The sequence below is a fragment of the Onychomys torridus genome, chromosome 13, assembly GCF_903995425.1.
Source record: "Onychomys torridus chromosome 13, mOncTor1.1, whole genome shotgun sequence".
NCBI lineage: Eukaryota > Metazoa > Chordata > Mammalia > Rodentia > Cricetidae > Onychomys > Onychomys torridus.
The window spans coordinates 75,438,169-75,457,112 of record NC_050455.1 but is presented as its reverse complement, the minus strand read 5'-3'; positions in this window follow the sequence as shown (position 1 = coordinate 75,457,112).

The window sequence follows — 18,944 nt, the reverse complement described above, 5'->3', positions numbered from 1 at the left end:
ATATCTCTCACTGTCTAAGATACTGCAGCCTTTGCTAGACCTAACAGCCAGAGTTAATAAAACACTTTAAGATTTAAGACGGCTGCCCTACTGTGTACTCAGGCTCTTTGCTTAGCTTGCTTTTATGAGAACAATGTAACAATAAACCTTATTAGTTTTGGATTTTCCATGCAATTCAACAACTTAAGCTAAAGCATAGCTATAGTCTCAAATGCTGTACTCTTCCCTGACCCAGAACAATGCACATGTATCATTTGTTGAAGGCAACAGAGGTTGAAATCAACTTTCTGAAATCTACCATAAAGGCTAATGCAACATTCGCGGATATCGGTTGACACACAATAATGATTACTAGTTGGGTCAGTTTGCATTTGTTAGGGGTAGTGCCTCAGTCCTTGTAAATCTTGCTTAAAATTTTTCTGTAGAGTATCCCTTCCTTCACTGTGCAATGCTTTCTGTGCTGTTCAATAAAAGTGAACACATACCCTTTTGTTAGGGACAGACACATAGCAGACAGACCCAGGCACAGTTACACAGAGATACAAACATGAGGACAAAAATCACAAGAAAACCAGGCAGGACAAATTCAGACTCACACAACAGAAAGAGAGCAGACGAAAGACACAAGGAACATGGAATAGGGACTTCAAATCTGGTCCTGCTGTTGGTTAAATGACTCGAAGAAGAAGTACTTTTATTTCCTTCATTAATGTGACACTAATGAGTTGTTGGTGACTCTGAGTTAATCAGAAATGTGTTTAATCTACACAATAATCTGATATGTAAATATAGCAAAGTAATATGCTGTGGTTGTTGTTAGATTTAATGCACTGCCTTTAAAGGGAGTAGTCTGCTCACAGTGCTGATTGAAGGCCGAGACACTGAAACTGCTGATTATTTGCAAATGACAGACTCATTTAGCAACTCATTTAGGACATCAAATGTCAAGAGGGAGAGAGTGTACATGTATATCAGCACATCACAAGCAAAGCCACCTTAACTCAGCTATGTGAGTTCTGTCCTAGTCCCTTCCCAAACCTCCCATCTCTAAACATGAGGATTGGATTAATTTTCCATACTTTTAATCCCTCACAGTGGAGACTAACCTGCAACACATGAATCCTGTGGGACATAGAAAGCCATATCCAGATCATAGTAAATATTTTCATTACTTATTACTAACTATTTGAACATAACAGGTTTCTGTGGTCTCTATTAAGCAAATCAGAGAGAGGGAGTACTCAGAGGAAGGTGAAAAGGCAGAAAGAAAATAATGAAATCAAGAATGCATATAAGTTTAAGGACTGTGGCTCAGGTGTATTTGAAGAATACAATGTATAGATTAATTCTGTTAGTCACATGGTTGTTATACAATGCTAGGCAGTAAAGAGAGAAAATCCAAAGGTAACCTAAGAGTTTTTATGAAAGCTTTGTCACACACACATACACCGACTCCAGTCTACAGCAGGAGATAATATCTTGTGAGACTAGGATGCCATATCCCTGTAATGACAACTAATGATCATGCTAGGGAATCAGACTCTACCATGCATAGTCTTACTTACCTTAGGTGAATATTGAAACTCTGAATTCTAATTTGTTTCCAACCAGTATCTAATTCAACAAAATAATATGCACCTGTTATTACAAAAATAGAACTGCTGGGTTAAGCCTAATTGCCTAGTAATTAATCATACTGGAGAAGTTTAAAACTGAATCAGAGCTTGTCCTGCATCTAATGTTGATAGATTTTGTTGAAAAAGTCTATCCAGGAAAATTAACATATTTTTATGAATTGAATTACCCCTGATATAAAGAAGTAATACTTCTGTGGAAATAAAGCTCTTTGTACAAATTTATTATGTTTCATAAGTAAATGTTGAATTGAAATGCCAAATTGAATATTTTATATTGTCTTAATATGACCTGGTAAGACAGTACCTCCTTCTTTTATTCTTGCTGAGGCCACTTCAGGATAAGTAGAATTTGATCTTCTTGATGAGGAATCTTGTGGAAAATTACCCAACTCTGTTATAGGAACCCAAGTTTAAGGTGAACTTGTTAACTCACCTTAGCTTCTGCTAAACTGCCTGTTTGTGCAAAACTCACCCACCAGCTAACTGCTTATCTTAGCTTCTGTTAAACTGCTTGCGTATGCAAAACCTCTTGCCACAGGTATAGACCCAGATACCTCTGAAAACCCCTTATTCTAAATGCTCAGACTACACTTAGGTCCTGAATACTTGTGTGTAGTACTAGCCAGCTGGAATACTCTCAACTAGCTATAAACTGTGTCTGGGTGGTCATCTCTGGTGGTCTCCCCATAACATTAATGTTTAATATTAAAAATAATACATGTCAGTGAATCAGTTTTCTTCCTTTAAAAGCTGTTGTTTAAAGATTCAAATACTGTAGCTCAAAATGATGTCTCAAAACATTTTTCTTAACAAATTATGCCCAGGAGAATATCAATAAACACTAGGGATATATTAGTAAACTCATCCTAATTTGCCCCTACTATTTTTAATCAAAATGCCTTCCCTGTGATGTCTATATTCTTAGTTTTTCTCCTCCATTATTATGTTGAAATTTCCTTTACAGAAACTGCCTCCTAGTGCACACAGAACCCTTATCTTAAATTTCCCAAAGCACCAACAACTGGAGGATCAACTCAGGAGAATAACTGACTGATTGTAGAAACATACCGAACAATCAATGTAATTAAATATACATAATGTCTCTTTGAAAATAAAAGATAGAACAAAAGTACTGACTGCTTTTAAACAAATAGAGAGGTTAGTAAAAATATAAAATGGCTGTTCTTCCAAATTGGACTGTTCACAATTCTGAAATGTGATTCCTGACAGAAGACAAATAAGTAAGAATTGAATGACTTTGAATTTGAGGTTTGAAAATGTGGTAGACTGGGTATTGTAATGACAATGAATCAGAGGGAAAAAAACTCTGAAGTTAGGAGAGACCAAATCAGCTACATTGTCAATGGGAGAGAGAGAAAGAGAGAGAGAGAGAGAGAGAGAGAGAGAGAGAGAGAGAGAGAGAGAGAGAGAGAGAGAGACAGAGACAGACAGAGACAGAGAGAGACAGAGACAGAGAGACAGAGAGGTGGATAGTTAGAAAAATGAGGAAACAGAAAGATAGACATATAGATACACAAGTGAGTACATTGTTTAGTCAAATATTTGCCTTGCACATGAGTGAATTTGTTGTTTAAAAATGTAAGACCAAAGATATAAATATAATTGCTGAATTTTGTTTGCAAATAAATATCCAGTACAAAATATGCATTTTAGCAAAACTTATCAAGATGAATCTGTGGTTAAGAGGGCTTGTGGCTACTGTACAGGACCAGTCTTCAGGGTGAGCCCTATGTGGTAGCTCATAATTATCCACACCTCCAGTGCTAGCAAATATGACACCCTACTCCTGTCCTCACAGGCAGCAAGAATACATGTGGGCCAAGAGGCAGAACACTCATAGATATATAATAAAATGAACAAGTAAATCTTTAAAAATGGAAAAGAATATAAAGATAAAACTGTTAGCTAAGGGGGATTTTTTTATTTTTATTTTTTGTAACAGGACCAAGAACATGTACAAAACTACTGGCAACATCACCTGAGTTAATAAATAGTAAATTAAAATTTTCCTCGTGTCCACTTGACACTTGAACATCATGTGGAGAGATGTAACAAAAAAGAAGGAAAAGAAAGAGGAGGTGGAAGGAAAAAAGAAAGAGGAAGGAAGGAAGGAAGGAAGGAAGGAAGGAAGGAAGGAAGGAAGGAAGGAAAGAGAGAGACAAATAAGAAAAAGAATGAAGGAGAGAGCAAAAGCAGTTCCCATTGATTGATTATTTGAATGTCTGTGTAGAATTTTATGAGAAGTCTGCAAAACTCTACCAGAATAGTAAACTGTTTAGTTACTAGACTAGCCCTGCTGTTTAAATTTGGGTTTCCTCCTGAGTACTGCGTCTTAGCTTTCTTTGGAGCACTTACTTGAGAAAGCTTTCTCTGAATCTTTGAAATGTAAATCTTTCCCCAGCACCTTTTAAGGTTTACAGCCCAGACTCTCTGCTAAGAGCTCTAGGCCTTTCCTTTGAAATGGAATCAACAGAAAAGAAAGGGGCCTACCTTCTGTTCCTGCAGAGAGAGGTGTCAGGCAGTGGAAAGTGGAATTAGCAAACAAAAGAGGCACAAGCATTTCTCTGTTCTGAAAGCCTCTTGCTCCATCACGTTTAACCCTCACCTAGGGTTGAAACTTGTGTTTCAGGGTAGTTGAATCTGTCGGTTCTTCATGGTCTATTAACTCAATGAATACCATTCTCCTTTGACGTCAGCTACACAGAATATGGGATCTCTGCTCAAAATGAACTTTGAATTCTAGTTGTTCTTATTTTGAGAATTGTTTTTTTGAGATAAATTTTTTCTCTGTAGACCAGGCTGGCATTACAATTCTCTGTCTTCCTGCCTGGGTCTCATGTATATGAATTGTGGGTATAACTTAGAAGAGTCACCTCAGTGCGCTATTTACATATATTAAATACAAATTATTAGAAATAGAAATGAAATACCACCATAGCATCATGGAATATTGTTCCCTAGGATGGATTTTATAAAATATTCACCATGATGGGACAAACCTATAGCTGTACATGAGAGTGAGATACAATGTAAAATTTGAGAAATATTATGTTTATAGTTAAAATATTTAATATTGCTAAGATGACATTCTCCCCCATGACCATTAAACTTTTGTTAGGCATTTGTAGAGCATGCCATGCTTTGTGTTTGATTTTAGTTACTCTGACCTATTGAAAGATATGTTTATTGGAGGCCTGTTTTCTGGTCAAGGAGGATTATGTATTGCTCCAGTTGCTCATTGACATCCTGGCTTAACCTCCTAGCTTTGCACTACCTACTGTGCATCTCTGGCAACAACTTCTAAAAATCAATTGGAAAAATTTTTTGACACTTCCTCAGGTCTTTCAGTGGACTGCAATTATGTCTTGTCACTGTGGATTCAATTATTAATTGATCAATTGCTGCTCTCTAAAATAACTGATGGTTTAGGATTTTCTGTCCCTCCAAGGAAATTAAATGTAAATCTGTGTCAGTCATCTGTTAACAAAGCCTCCTTTAAGAAAAACTGATAGAATACAAATGGGAAGCCCTGCAGCAGTTTGGATGAAGTGGAACTCAACTCCCTTTTATTTTATTTTTTAATAGCCCAATATATGGAGCCTGTTTGGTTTTTCTTCCTTGAAATAGTATCTAATCAAAAGTAATATATGAAGGAACTTAACACAGTTACAAATCAGAGTTCTGCCTTTTTCTTTTTCACACAGATAGCTAGTGGACACAGATTTTTAGACACACAGTGTCAGAATATGTACTGAAGTCTCAATTGACCACTACTTCAAGTTCAGAAGAAAGTCTCTGAAGCAGGTACAGTCATTCCTTGAAATTTCCAAGTAAAAATACAAATCTCCATCCTCCAACTTACAGTGTGCCACAACAAATTCATTTTATATTTTGGCAACAAATCTTGAAAAGCAGAAGTTTTAAATGTTTATGTAATTTATAAAATACTGTAAGCATAAATACTATGATTCTATATCACTATTTGAAATTGTTCTTCTTTTGTGCCATTATTCCTTCCTTTCATTACTGCTAAAATAAAAGGATTAGAAAAAAGTCCCAAGCTAGTGGGAGCTCATAAAATCTGGACTGACAGCTGGGGAGCCTGCATGAGACCAAACTCAGCCCTCCAAATGTGGGTGAAAGTTGCATGGCTTGATGTGTTTGTGGCTCCCATGGCAATGGGACCAGGACTTATCCTGGGTACAGGAACTGGCTTTTTAGAGCCCATTCCCTATGATGCAATGCCTTACTCAGCCTTGATGCAGGGGAGAGGGGATAGGTAGAGCCCCAACTTGGTATGCCAGCTGGTGTTGACTACCCAAGGGAGGCCTTACCCTCTATGAGGAGGGGATGGGAGTGGGAAGAGGAAGGTGGGGGAACTGGGAGAAGGGAAGGGAGGGAGTACAGGGGTTAGTATGTAAAAGAAAAGATCTTTTAAAATAAAATTGATATAAGAAAAAGTCCCAAATTAACTAATATAATAATTTCATTTGTCTTTTAAAAAAATGCAAAAGTTTAAGAAAAAGTCACAACCTTCAAATACAGGATATTAATAAATTAATAGTCTATTGAGAAAGAATAAATATTCTTTCTTTGCAATAAATTTAAAATGTTGCAACACAAGTTTGAAAACAATTTGTTGGAACATGGCCTCTTCAACAGGGATAGGAAAACTGGACACACACACAAAGAAGAATAGAATTAGACCCATATCTCTCATACTGCAAACATTAGTTTAAATGGATTAGTGTGACCTGAAACACTAAAATTGCTCTGGGAAAATGTAGGGAAAAATGTTCAAGATAAGCCAGGACTATCTATCTGAAAAGAAAACTAACAGCACAATAAATAATTTCAATGCTAAAAATTAGCAGTTGAAATTAAAAATCAGCTCAGCAAAAGAAATAATCTCCACAGGCAAGAAACATTATAAAGAATGGTAAATAATCTCTGCAAATTACATTGTATAAGGAGTACATATCCTGATTATATTATAAAACTGAATAAAACTTAAATAACCCTCAAACCCCACAAATATTTAGACAATAACTAGCCTAAAGAATGAAATAAACTTTAAATAAATACAAATGAATGATTGCTAGATACTGGAAACAAATTTGCTATGCATGTTAAAACACACCTGTAATCTCAGCACTCGAAAGGCAAAGGTAGAAGAATTATGAATTCAAAGTCCTTCTCTTCACTAGTTAGCAAGTTTGAGACCAACCTGCACTACAGAAGCCCTTTCTCATACAAAGAAACAAAGCAACAAACAAAAAACCAAAATGATATTCAGTGTCTTTGGCCATAAGACAACTGCAACTTAAAACTACTTAGAAATTCAATGGGAAACTGATTGTTATTATCAGAAAAACCCCTGTTAGTAAAGATGTATTAGAACATGCACCATTATTCACTGCTGATAAGATGCCAATTGGTAAAGAAACTATGAGAAACATGCAGAGTTTGTTTTATTTTCTCCAAAAAACTAAAAATAGAATTACTGCAAATACTATCTCTCATCTACTATTCTACTGAGGTTTTTTTTTTGGGGGGGGTGTGTTTTTTTTTTTCCCCACTTGACACAAACTGGAGTTATCTGAGAAGAGGAACCTCAATTGAGAATATACTTCTATCATTCTATTGGCAAGTCTATGGAACATTTTCTTGATTCCACGGTTGATGCCGGAAGGCCCATCCCAATGTGTATGGTGCCATTACTGGACAGATGGTCCTTAGTTGTATAAGAAAGGTAGCTGAGCAATACAGGAGGAGCAAGCCAATAACCAGCAGTCCTCCAGAGCCTCTACTTCAGTTCCTACCTTAAGGTACCTGTCTTGAGCTCCTGCCTTCCTGACCTTTCATGATGGACTACAACTGTGAGATGAAATAAACCTTTTCTCCTGAGATTGCTTCTAGTCATGGTCTTTATCACAGCAACTATAACATATACAGAGCCTAGGTTTAAATTTTAGTATGCATATGTGCATGTGTAATTGTGTATATATGCATTTGTATACAGATAATGAAAGCAGAAAGAGGACCAAGGGAAGTGAGGAAGAGGTTTAATGGATAAGAGGAACAAGATAGGATAATGGAATAGAGGAATCTATTGTATAAAGTCAGAGGCACAGTCGATTTTGAGAAAGGAAAGAAAGTAGCAAGAGGAGATCAGGATTGGGGAGAGGACAATGGGATCAAGTAATAAAACAAAGCATAATAACATACATACGAAATGTTTAAAAGAAACAAAGAACGAAGTCATGTTTCCCAATTCTGTTCTTTCTGTTTTTCTAGAGCCTTAGATACATGAAAATGTCCACAGCAATAGAACCATGGGTTCAAATGATGATGATGATGATGATCTTTCTCCAATCATTCCTATCTGTAGGAAGGATTGTATTTCCAGAAGCAACCAGGAGATATGTGATATTTGTTGTTACTGATTTTTATCCAAGCTTTTTCACATGCCCTTTGACCATATAAACTTCTATTCCAAGAAATAAAATTTCTGTGAATAGTTTAGACTATGTGCTACAAATTGATCAAACTACAAACAATAATGTCTTTCTCCTCCAGCTCCTCCTCCTCCTCTCCCTTTTCAGGGTAAAAAGTAAAGCAAGTACTAGACCACACATCTAGACATGCTTGTTCAACTCTGGCACCTGAAGACTCGTAGGGACAACATTTCATCCAAGAAGTTCCTGGTTCAAGCAAGGTGTGTTCAACTCAGTCTTGATAGTACCTTATTTGTAATATATGCACACATCCCCAGTGACGCTGAACTGAAAACAGTAAGTGACAGAGTTCAATGATTCTGAAACAATCACCATTTTTCTTAATCTCTGAGGAACATTTGTCTTTTCCTTCCCAAGTACCTCACAATTCCTTAGTTGTATGGATTTCAATATTTTGTGCATCTTTATATCCATCAAACTTAATGAATTATAAAACTGGATTGAATCCTTGTCTCTGTGTCATTTTAATTAAACCAATGTCTCCCTGGGCATTGTAAGTTCATTGCTCATGCTTAAAAGGATTGACAGGTCAATTTTGGAACTTATGTCAGGCCTCAAAAAAACAAAAACAAAAACAAAAACAAAATAAAAACAAAAGCTTTTTCCGCTGTCACTCTGAGTTGAAGGAAATGTGTCTATTGGGAATCCTGCTGCATCCTGGGGTAGTGTGAGGACTATGTGAGGTTTTGAGATGCAGCATAGGTTATGATTCTTCACTCAGCGGCTGTCTGATTGTAAGTAACAGAAACTGATCAATGTCCCTGCTTCCTCATCTTCAACTGAAGGAGAGTGACAAATCCCACTAGCATCACCATTGCCACTTTTGCTAAAGTTTTTTGCTACTCCTCTAGGAGGAAACAAATGCATCTGAGGCCTTGGGTTCCTGTTTGTTTGTTTGTTTGTTTGTTTGTTTTCTTTTTCTTTTTCTCTTACACAGTAAAAAGAAAAAAAGATAATAATGTTTTCAGGAAGATGGGTGGGATTTGAAATTAATATCTAAAATATCTCAGACTTGGGACTAGAAAGGTGATTCAGCTGTTAAGAGCATTTACTGCTCTTCCAGAAGCTGTTGCCTCAATTCTTGGCATACACATGGCCACTCAGAAACAACTATAACTCTAGTACTAGTGGATCTGATACTCTCTTCTTTTTTCCTGATATGCTGCCCTCCCTCATGTGGTAAACAGACATATATGCATATAAAACACCCATGTAGATATGTGTAATAATAAAAAAAATACTTAAAGTATCAAAGATTCAGAAAAGCAAATACCTCAGGGTTACACTCAAATCCTAGATTTCAATTGTGTTTGTGTGTGTGTATGTGTGAATGTGTTAATGAATGTATGTTGTCTGTGTGCATGTGTCTGGGTGCCTGCGTATAGGCAGTAAAAGAAAATGGGCTGTATTTGTTAATTCTATGTTGTGGTATAGCACCATGACCAGAAGCAACTTAAGGAAAATGCTTATTTTTGGCTTACAATTCCAGATGACTAGAGAGCATAATGGTGAGGGTGAGGAAGGCATGGAGAAGGTAGCCATTTCATTAGCACAGCAGAAAGACAAAGACAGTCACCTGGAAGTGGGAGATGCTATAAATTCAAAACCCCTGCCCACAGTGATATACTTCAAGACTTCCCCTAGCAAGAGTCCTATCATAAAAGCTCTATAGCCTCCCCATTCTGCAGGACCCACTGGGGATCCGTGCTTAAATATGGGCACCCGCAAGGGAGGGCATTTCCCATTCAACCCATGACACAGACTGTGAGAGATGAAAACAGATCTTAAGGGAAGGGTGTGAACTGAGGACAAAGAAATTAGAATACATTTGACATAAAGTGGGATAGTGGGAAGAGGAAAGGATTCAGACAGAGAGGGATAGGGAGTTAAGGGAAGGGAGTATGCAGGAAAGTCTCTTGATGAAATTCATTACTTTGTGTACAAATTCTTTAAAAATTAAAGACAGAATGCATTGTCTCTTTTCTATCTAATCTTAATTGCTGATTTCAGGCTTTTGCAATTCTTTGGCTATAATGGCAGGTATAGTTTTGTATAGACCAGAGACTCCTTTTTTGTTGTTTCATACCTCTACTGTTTAACAATTAAAGCAGTTTTGCATGTTTATCTTCTAGTACCCAAGAGCATTTTCTCTATGACCTAAAATAGCTGAAAATCCATTCCAAGTGAAAGCTGCTTCAAACAAGTATTTATTCAAATTAAATATAAATAAATACATGTTTGAGAAAAATTAGAGCTGAAAAATTCATCTGATAAAATGACTTTTATCTTGAAAAATGTTGCTGTGTAGGGGAGAATAGGGACTTTAATTTCTTAGAATATCTATCTGGCTGTATCTCAGTTCCACAAAATGATGAGGGAATTTGAAAGGGGTTGGTCGGTTTTTCCTGCCCTTAAACTGTATTCTTTCTGGGGCCCGACACAATATGTAGGATGTGGGTTCAATGAAGTGAAGATGGTGTGTTGGTTTGAATCACAATGTCCCCCATAGACTCATAGATTTGAATGCTTGGTCACTAGGGAGAGATGCTACTTGACAAGGATTAGGAGGTATAGCCTTCTTGGAGTAGCTGTGGACTAGTTGGAAGAAGTGTGTCACTGAGGGTGGGCTTTGATATTTCAAATGCTCAAGACAGGCCCAGTGTATCTCACTCCTTACTGCCTGGGGATCCAGATGTAGAACTCTCAGCTACCTCCCCTGCAACATGTCTGCCTGAATGCTTTCCTCTACTAAAAGACTAACATTGACAACTTTATAACATTGGGACTCAACCAGGATATATACCACTCCAAACGTAATTATTAGAATGTTTCCAGAGAAGTTTGACTTTTAGACTAAGATGGGTGAGGGTGAGACCATTGCATGGCCTGGGAAACTAGAATGAATCAGAAGTGTAAAAGGAAGAAACCAGCAAAGCACTAACATTCATCTCCTTCTGTTAATGACTCCAGGCACTGTGTTGTCAACAATCTCCTGCTCCTTTATGCATCATTTCTCTACCATGGCTCTCTAAAATCAACTGTGAGCCCAAATTAGTTCTCCAGGCTAATTGGTAAGAAATATACATTTCCTTTTTTCCCATGTATATAAAATTAGGACCCAGAAACATTAATCTCTTCCTTCTGACGAACATTGTTGAACTGATACTGTGTGTGTTCCTATCTAGTGTAGCTAGTAAAGCACTATAGCCATTTTAAAAGACCTGATTCTCCTCATGTCTGTGATATTTTGTCATGTGGCATTTCAAGTATAAATTTTAATTTAAATGTTGTCATCTCAACCTAAATAAGTTGTCAAGTATGACTTACTTCTCAACCAACTATACTGACCTCTAGAACATCGTGTTTATAATTAATAATTTCCTGAGATATATTCAGGTTTAATTATGGGTCTTAAATCAGTAAATGGATTGCTGTCACTCACTCTAATTTCTTGTACTGAAGCATCAATTTGAGAATGACACTCCTTTTCTTACTTCCTGAAATGCAATGCAAAAAAATGAAAGCATAACCCTGATTTCATTTTATCAGATGATATCTTTTTTATTGTTTTTAAATATTTTTAAGATTGATTTGTATTATATATATGGTACTCTACATGTATACTTGCATGCCAAAAGAAGACATCAAATCACATCATAGATGGTTGTGAGCCACCATGTGGTTGCTGGGAATTGAACTCAGAACCTCTGGAAGAGCAGCCAGTGCTCTTAACCACTGAGCCATCTCTCCAGCCCAACAGATGTTTTCTTATTTTGTATCTCTATGTTTAGAGTCCAAAAAATTTCAGCAACACATGATGAAGTCATACAACTATGAACATTAATGTGTATACCATATAATAAACAAAACCAAAAATACATAGAAAGTATATCTCCACAGACTACTTAAATATATTATTTGATTTTTTTTTAATTTTAGGAAATGAATTTAAATAATGTCCTTAAGAGAATTCACAGTTTTATATTTTAGTTACTTTAATCAATTTACAAAAAATTCTAACTAATATGCTGAAAATTTAAAATAAAATTTTGGAATTTACACTGATAGGAGAACAGATTTTTTTTAAAAAAATTAAAAATTTATGCTTATTTGTCCTTTCAAATTTTTTGAGAAATTAACCAAAGTATCTGAATTTTCAATATATAATCAACATCGATGTGACAGGTACCAGTGTTAACATAGAAAATGCAGGGAAATAAATTTCTCAGGTTGTTAGAGCATAATTATAATGCCATTCTTAGTTACACTAAAAAGAATCTCATTTTCCTACCAGTGTGAAAAAAATGATTTTCATTCTTTTCTCCATGAACCTATTACCACCATTTACAGTCTATTAAAAAATATCACCACCAGCTCCTTGAACAGCCATGTCCAAAGACTGGCAATATTCAACTGTTTTCACTCTAGCTTGAACAATAATGCAGTGTCCCCAAAAACACTGGGGTTAGCAGAAGATTATAATAACCCTAGGCTGAGCCAGGAATTGTGAGGCCAAATCAGGATTTCATGAAGGGTAGAAGTCTAGTTAATTGATTATTAATAAGCCACCCCTTCAAATACAAATATAAAACAACAGAAAAAAAAAACAGATTATTACCTGCATTCAATTTTAATTATCCCTACATGAGAAAATGAAGTAGTCTCTAGCAAATCAAAAATCTCCTCCTGGTCAAGGGAGTATTTCAACATTTCCATGACAACCTCCACTGTTTGATGAACTGATTGACAAGTTCATCCTGGAAGCTACAGCAGTGCATGGAGCATACCTTCCTTCAGGTTTCTCTCTTTCCTACTGATAGTTTGCCCACAGAATCTGGTCTTTCATTTTGTTGTGATACAGCATGAGAAGACAAGGGTGATGACCAGTGATACAAGAATTTGGGCACAAGTACCTATTTCTTAAACTATGGATTGGATACTGTGCATCTTCTCAAAAGACTACTGCTGCAGGTGAGCTCCCGATGTTCACAACACATCACCTTCATGAGGACTCCTTGTGTTGATTTTATCCCTCCTTTGCATGCTCCTTAATTGTTCCCCCATAGCAATAAAACCTTTGCACACATGTTACTAGTATATGCAGAAAATCATGTGAAGATAATTAAACATTAAACACACTGTCATTTATTATTATTATTATTATTATTATTATTATTATTATTATTATTACCAGGGCACAAAATTATAAATTTACTATGTGAAAGAAAATTCAGCTCAATAAGTTTTTTATTACATTTTTCAATTTTTTTTTTACATAGCAATGACAGGTTACCCTCCCTCTATTCCTCCCATTCCCTCCTTCCACCTCCTATCTACTCCCCCCATCCACTCCTCAGAAATGGTAAGGCCTCCCATGGATGGCCAGTACAAGCATCCTCCCCACTATTGCTAGGAGTCTTAGGTGGAGTCATCCTTGTTGTCCTGGGATTTTCCCTGGCATCAGGTTTCTTTCTAACCCCATAATGGCCCCCTGTATCAAGATATCTCTTTCATTGCTCTCCCTCTCTATCCCTCTCCATCTGGATCCCTCATGTTTGCTGTGGGATGTTCTGTATGTCAAATGTGTTGCTCTGATTGGTTAAAATAAATAAAGTGCTGATTGGCCAGTAGCCAGGCAGGAAGCATAGGGTAGGCGGGACAAGGAAGAGGAGAAGGCAGGGAAGTGAAGGCTGAGGGTGCCATGAGAGAAAAGACATAAGGTACTGGTAAGCCACGAGTCATGTGGCAAAGTGTAGATTAATAGAAATGGGCTAAATATAAGAGTAAGAGCTAGACAATGGTAGGCCTGAGCTAATGGCCAAGCAGTTTAAATAATATGAATGTCTATGTGTTTATTTTATGAATGGGTTGTTGACTAATAGGGCTTGGTGGGGGCTGGAGAGAAGCTCTCCAACTACACATGTTCCAATCTCCCATCCCCTCCTCTTTACCTCCCACACCCACATCACCTCTAGTTTACCCAGGAGATCACATCTATTTTCCCTTCCCAGGGAGATCCATATGTCCCTTTTAGAGTCCTCTTTGTTTTCTAGATTCTCTAGGGCTGTGAATTGTAGCCTAGTTATCCTTTGCTTTACATCTACTATATACTTTTAAGTGAGTACATACCATGTTTGTCTTTCTGGGTCTGGGTTACCTCATTCAGGATAATTTTTTCTAGTTCCCTCCATTTGCCTGCAAACCTCATGATGTCATTGTTTTTCTCTGCTGAGTGGTACTCCATTGTGTATATGTAACACATTTTCTTTATCCATCTTAGGGGCGTCTGGGTTATTTCCAGGTTCTGGCTATTATGAATAACGCTGCCATGAACATCATTGAGCAAGAACTTATTGAAAAAATTGGGCATATACTCAATAAGTTTTTAAATACAGGAGTTAGTCGACGTCAACAAAAGTTCCTATTTAATTACTCTTTATTCATTATCATTGACTAAAATAATTTTTCAATTTTTGACTTTTTAAGATCACATTACTATTTATATGATATAAATATAACTAACTGAAACTCCTGGTTGGTTCTCTCTCTCTCTCTCTCTCTCTCTCTCTCTCTCTCTCTCTCTTTCTCTGTCTGTGCTTGTGTGTGTATATGCATGCAAATATAAATATAGCAAATGGGGTAGTTTTATAGGAAACTCCAAGTTCAAACTGTTAAACATAAAATTAGACACTAAATTAGAGTGTGATGAATAGTTTTCTTTCCTTCAAATCACTAATTATTTTATTCATAGTATTTAGTTTGCTATGGATCTTAGGCCTCCACAATTAACCATTTTTAACTCTCAAGTATGTGCTTGTTTCCCTAGACTACTATATAAAAATAGTTCTAAAACAATAGGCATGTGAGGGCAGATTCTTTACAAAAGTGTGGACAAAACGAGAAATTGAAGACTTACAAATAACACCAAGTGCTTAGCTTAGAAACAGCCTCAGAACTGGTATATAACCCTTGTCTCTTAGTATATGCCTGGGGTAAATTACCACAGTAATACTATGTATCTGTTTTTATGATCACTTGTTTCAGGTCTGTCTTTTTATTTAGGAGGTGGCTGGTGGAAGTGGAGTGTATACATATTTAGTGCATAAGTAGAAGTTCAGAGCATGTAAAGCATAGACAGCCAGTTCAATTTTGGTAGATGTTTATTTGGTTATTGTTGTTTACTTGACATCGAATCCTAGGGTCTTACAACTACTTGGGCAATTGCTCCTCTAAGATGGATTATGAACCCAAAAGGATGGAAGTGTGTGAAATTAATGTTGTCATCATACATGAATCTTTACATATTTTTAGAAAAGTTTGCTAAGAGAAAGAGAATTGTAGCTAATAACTAATGCCCTGGAATTAAACATAGGCAAAGTCACCTACAGCTGTCTTAAGGAAACTTTTGTACTTTTGGATAGCCAGAAAACCATAATTTCATGGAAATATCAATCAATATTTCATGCCAGATGGGAATGCAGTGTATAAATATTTGTTTATTCAGGATAATTGATTAGTATAAATAAATGAGATATAAAATATGTTTGTATATATTAAATTATTGGGCAAAATCTAAGCAATTGCTTTAAAATGGCACATACTTTTCAATGGGTACACAATGAACCTGAATTTGAGGGGTGAATTAATTACAGAAGTAACCATAGTAGTGGTATTGTACATTTAGTAGGAAAAACATTGACTACAAAGGCTTCCATGAATTTCTGAAGTGCATAAATCGAGAAGCAAAGGTCATAGTTATTCATTCATCTGCAAAGTATTTATAATGCACCTGCCACACAATGTTTGCTGTTTCTGTGTCTATGGCAAATGAAATGCATCCTTGTTCTTGAAGGAGCTTAGAAAACATCAGCAAAATGAAAGGCAATAATTATCAGTCTCAAGGAGAAAATACACCAAGAAAAATTTGGATTTTGAAAGATAAGCATTCCTCACTGAAGAGAGGGTGACAATTCTCTACTAAGACCTGGGCTACAGGTGAGAGGTTTCAACATGCAGCTGCAGAGAAATCTCTTTCCCACTGATGAGAAGTCATATTTGGATTCTTCTATCATCTAATTTCTCTCAATCAAGTGTTTACTAAAATTGAAAACAAATAGAAAGAGAAAAATTGGGTCTTCCTTTTGTTGTATTCTTGGCCATATTTAAGCAGAACAAGTATCTTGGTCTAGTCTTTGACTTTTCTATGCCCTTAATTCTTGCTAAATTTGTACAATGTAGTAAGTAATCAATCATACATGCACACACACCAAATCAGATACAAATTCAAATAATTATGGCAACATTCTAAATTAAATCAAACCTAAAACTGTAAACAAACTAGTGATAAGAAGGCATGTTTTAATTTTTATAAGGTAGCTGAGGCTTATTTTAAAATACTAATTTTGTTCTTTGACTATTTTATATATGTTATAATGGAGTCTTATAACTCTCTTCCCCTCTCCTCTCTTATTTCTCTCTAGTTCCTAATATCCCTATCAACTCTTTCTTCACTATGAATCACTTTCCCGGATTCATGACTGAGTTTTGTTCTGTGACCTGCTTAGTTTGTTCAGGACCATCAGTGTGGCCACTGACACTATCCATTGGAGCCTGCAGGGATTCCCAGTAGGTACACAAGGGATGTTAATAATTTCATCTCTCCTTCAGTCTATCAGTAGCAATTAGGTCATCGGTGTGGGGTGGTGCTCTTTGAACCCTTTCTTTGTCCATTCTGGACTTTGATGCACCTATTTTTGTGGAAAGAGTAAAGCATCCACAGTGCTTGTGAATTCTTTTTAAGTGGCTGTGCGTTGCCCACATGATGATATTTCCCACCTCTTCTTCCTACCTATGGTCCTTATATTCTTACAGTGCCTCTGTCTTAGTCAGGATCCCACTATGTAGCCCAGGCTGACTTTGAAATTATGATACTCTTGCCTTAGGCTTCAGAGTGCTGGGCTTATGCATAACCATCATGCCTTTGCAAATATCTTGCCTTTAATTTCCATGGCTTACCAAAGTGAATTCTGTACTTAGTTTGGCTTATAATTACTCATATCCCAAGAAATCCTAGTTATTTTGTAAAATGCTATACTGTTAAAGTTATAGGAACTCTTCATTTTATATTGTTTTTCTGTGGCAATATATTGTGTACCCTAAGAAACTTTAGCTGAAGATCAGAGAGACAAAGGAACAAGCCACAGCCACCACCTCTTACCTCACCAACTCCTCAGCCTGAAAAAGCACCTAGTTCCTTATCTCTTCATGCCTTATATGCCTTTCTTTGCCCAGCCATCACTTCCTGGAATTAAAGTCACGTGTGCTTCCCAAGAAAAGGCATGAGATCTCAACTGCTGGGATTAAAGGCATGTGATTCCCAAGTACTGAGATTAAAGATGTGTGCTACAACTGCCTGGCTCTGTTTCTTTGGTAGACTGAGTCAATCTCATGTAGTACAGGGTGGCTTTGAACTCACAGAGATCCAGATGGATATCTGCCTCTTGAGTGCTAGGATTAAAGGTGTATTCTAACACTGTCTAGCCTCTATGCTTATCTAATGGCTTGTCCTGTCCTCTCATCTTCAGGCAAATTGTATTAGGGTACATAATATATCACCACAGTTTTCTTTTTAGATCTGAACTGCAGAAAATCTATACAATGATAGACAAACAAACAAACAAACAAAAAAACTTGTGTATGTATATTTTATTTTCTATTTCTCTATTATATAATCAGCTGTTAGATAGAGTGGGAACAAGATGGCAGCAAGTAGAAGCAAAATAATAAGATAGAGAGGGACAGACAGACAGAGACAGAGGGGTGAGAAAGTGAAGAGAAGAGAAGGGAAAAGGAGAAGAGAGGGGCAGAAAAGGGAGGGGAGGGAAGAATTAGAGGGGAATGCTTATTAACTTTGCTCACGTTGATGCTTTTCTATTGACAATTACTTATTTTGTTGCTTGTTTCTAATCCTGTTTTCCCATGTATCACTAATTATATCAGGAAAACATGGTGTGTTTTGTTTTGGACAACAATTTCTGACATGTGGCCTGCTCTTGTTTGTGGTTGATGTACTCAGTGACACTTTGTGTTGATTTGAATGAGAATGGCCCTCATAGCGTCATATATTTGAATGCTTATTTCATAGTCACTAGGAATACTTGGGAAGGACTAAGTGACATGGCCTTATTGGAGGAGATGTGGAGGTGTGTCACTAGGAGTGGACTTTGAGGTTACACACAGCCTAGACCATTCCTAGTGAGCATGCTCTTGCTTCCCCCTCTCCGACTCCCTTCCTGGTTGTTGTCTCAAATGTGGCTCTCAGCTGAAGCTACAGTGTCATGGTTGCCTGCCTGCTGCTGTGCTCCCTACTATGAAGGTCATGGACTCAGCTAAGAAACTCTAAGCAAGTTCCCAATTATATACTTTCTTTTATAAGTTGCCTTAGTCATGCTGTTTTTCATGGCATAGAAAATAACCCAAACATACTCTGTTGATGAATACTTAATTTTCCCTTCCCAGTCACTATCAATTATAAACAGCTTCATGGTGAGCGGTAAATCTTTGTACTGATTTTCCTTTCTCCATATTGTGAATTTTATCTTCCAGATCTGATGTTCTCTCTTCTCTGTGATCCAATCTACTGTGAGGCTTTTCTCCAAGTGTTATGTTTTACTCCCTGAAATTTTTTATTTGTAATTTTATTTCTGGTTGGCTTTTCTTTAGATAATACAATTCTTTATTAAGTTGTATCTTAATATCTTTAATTATT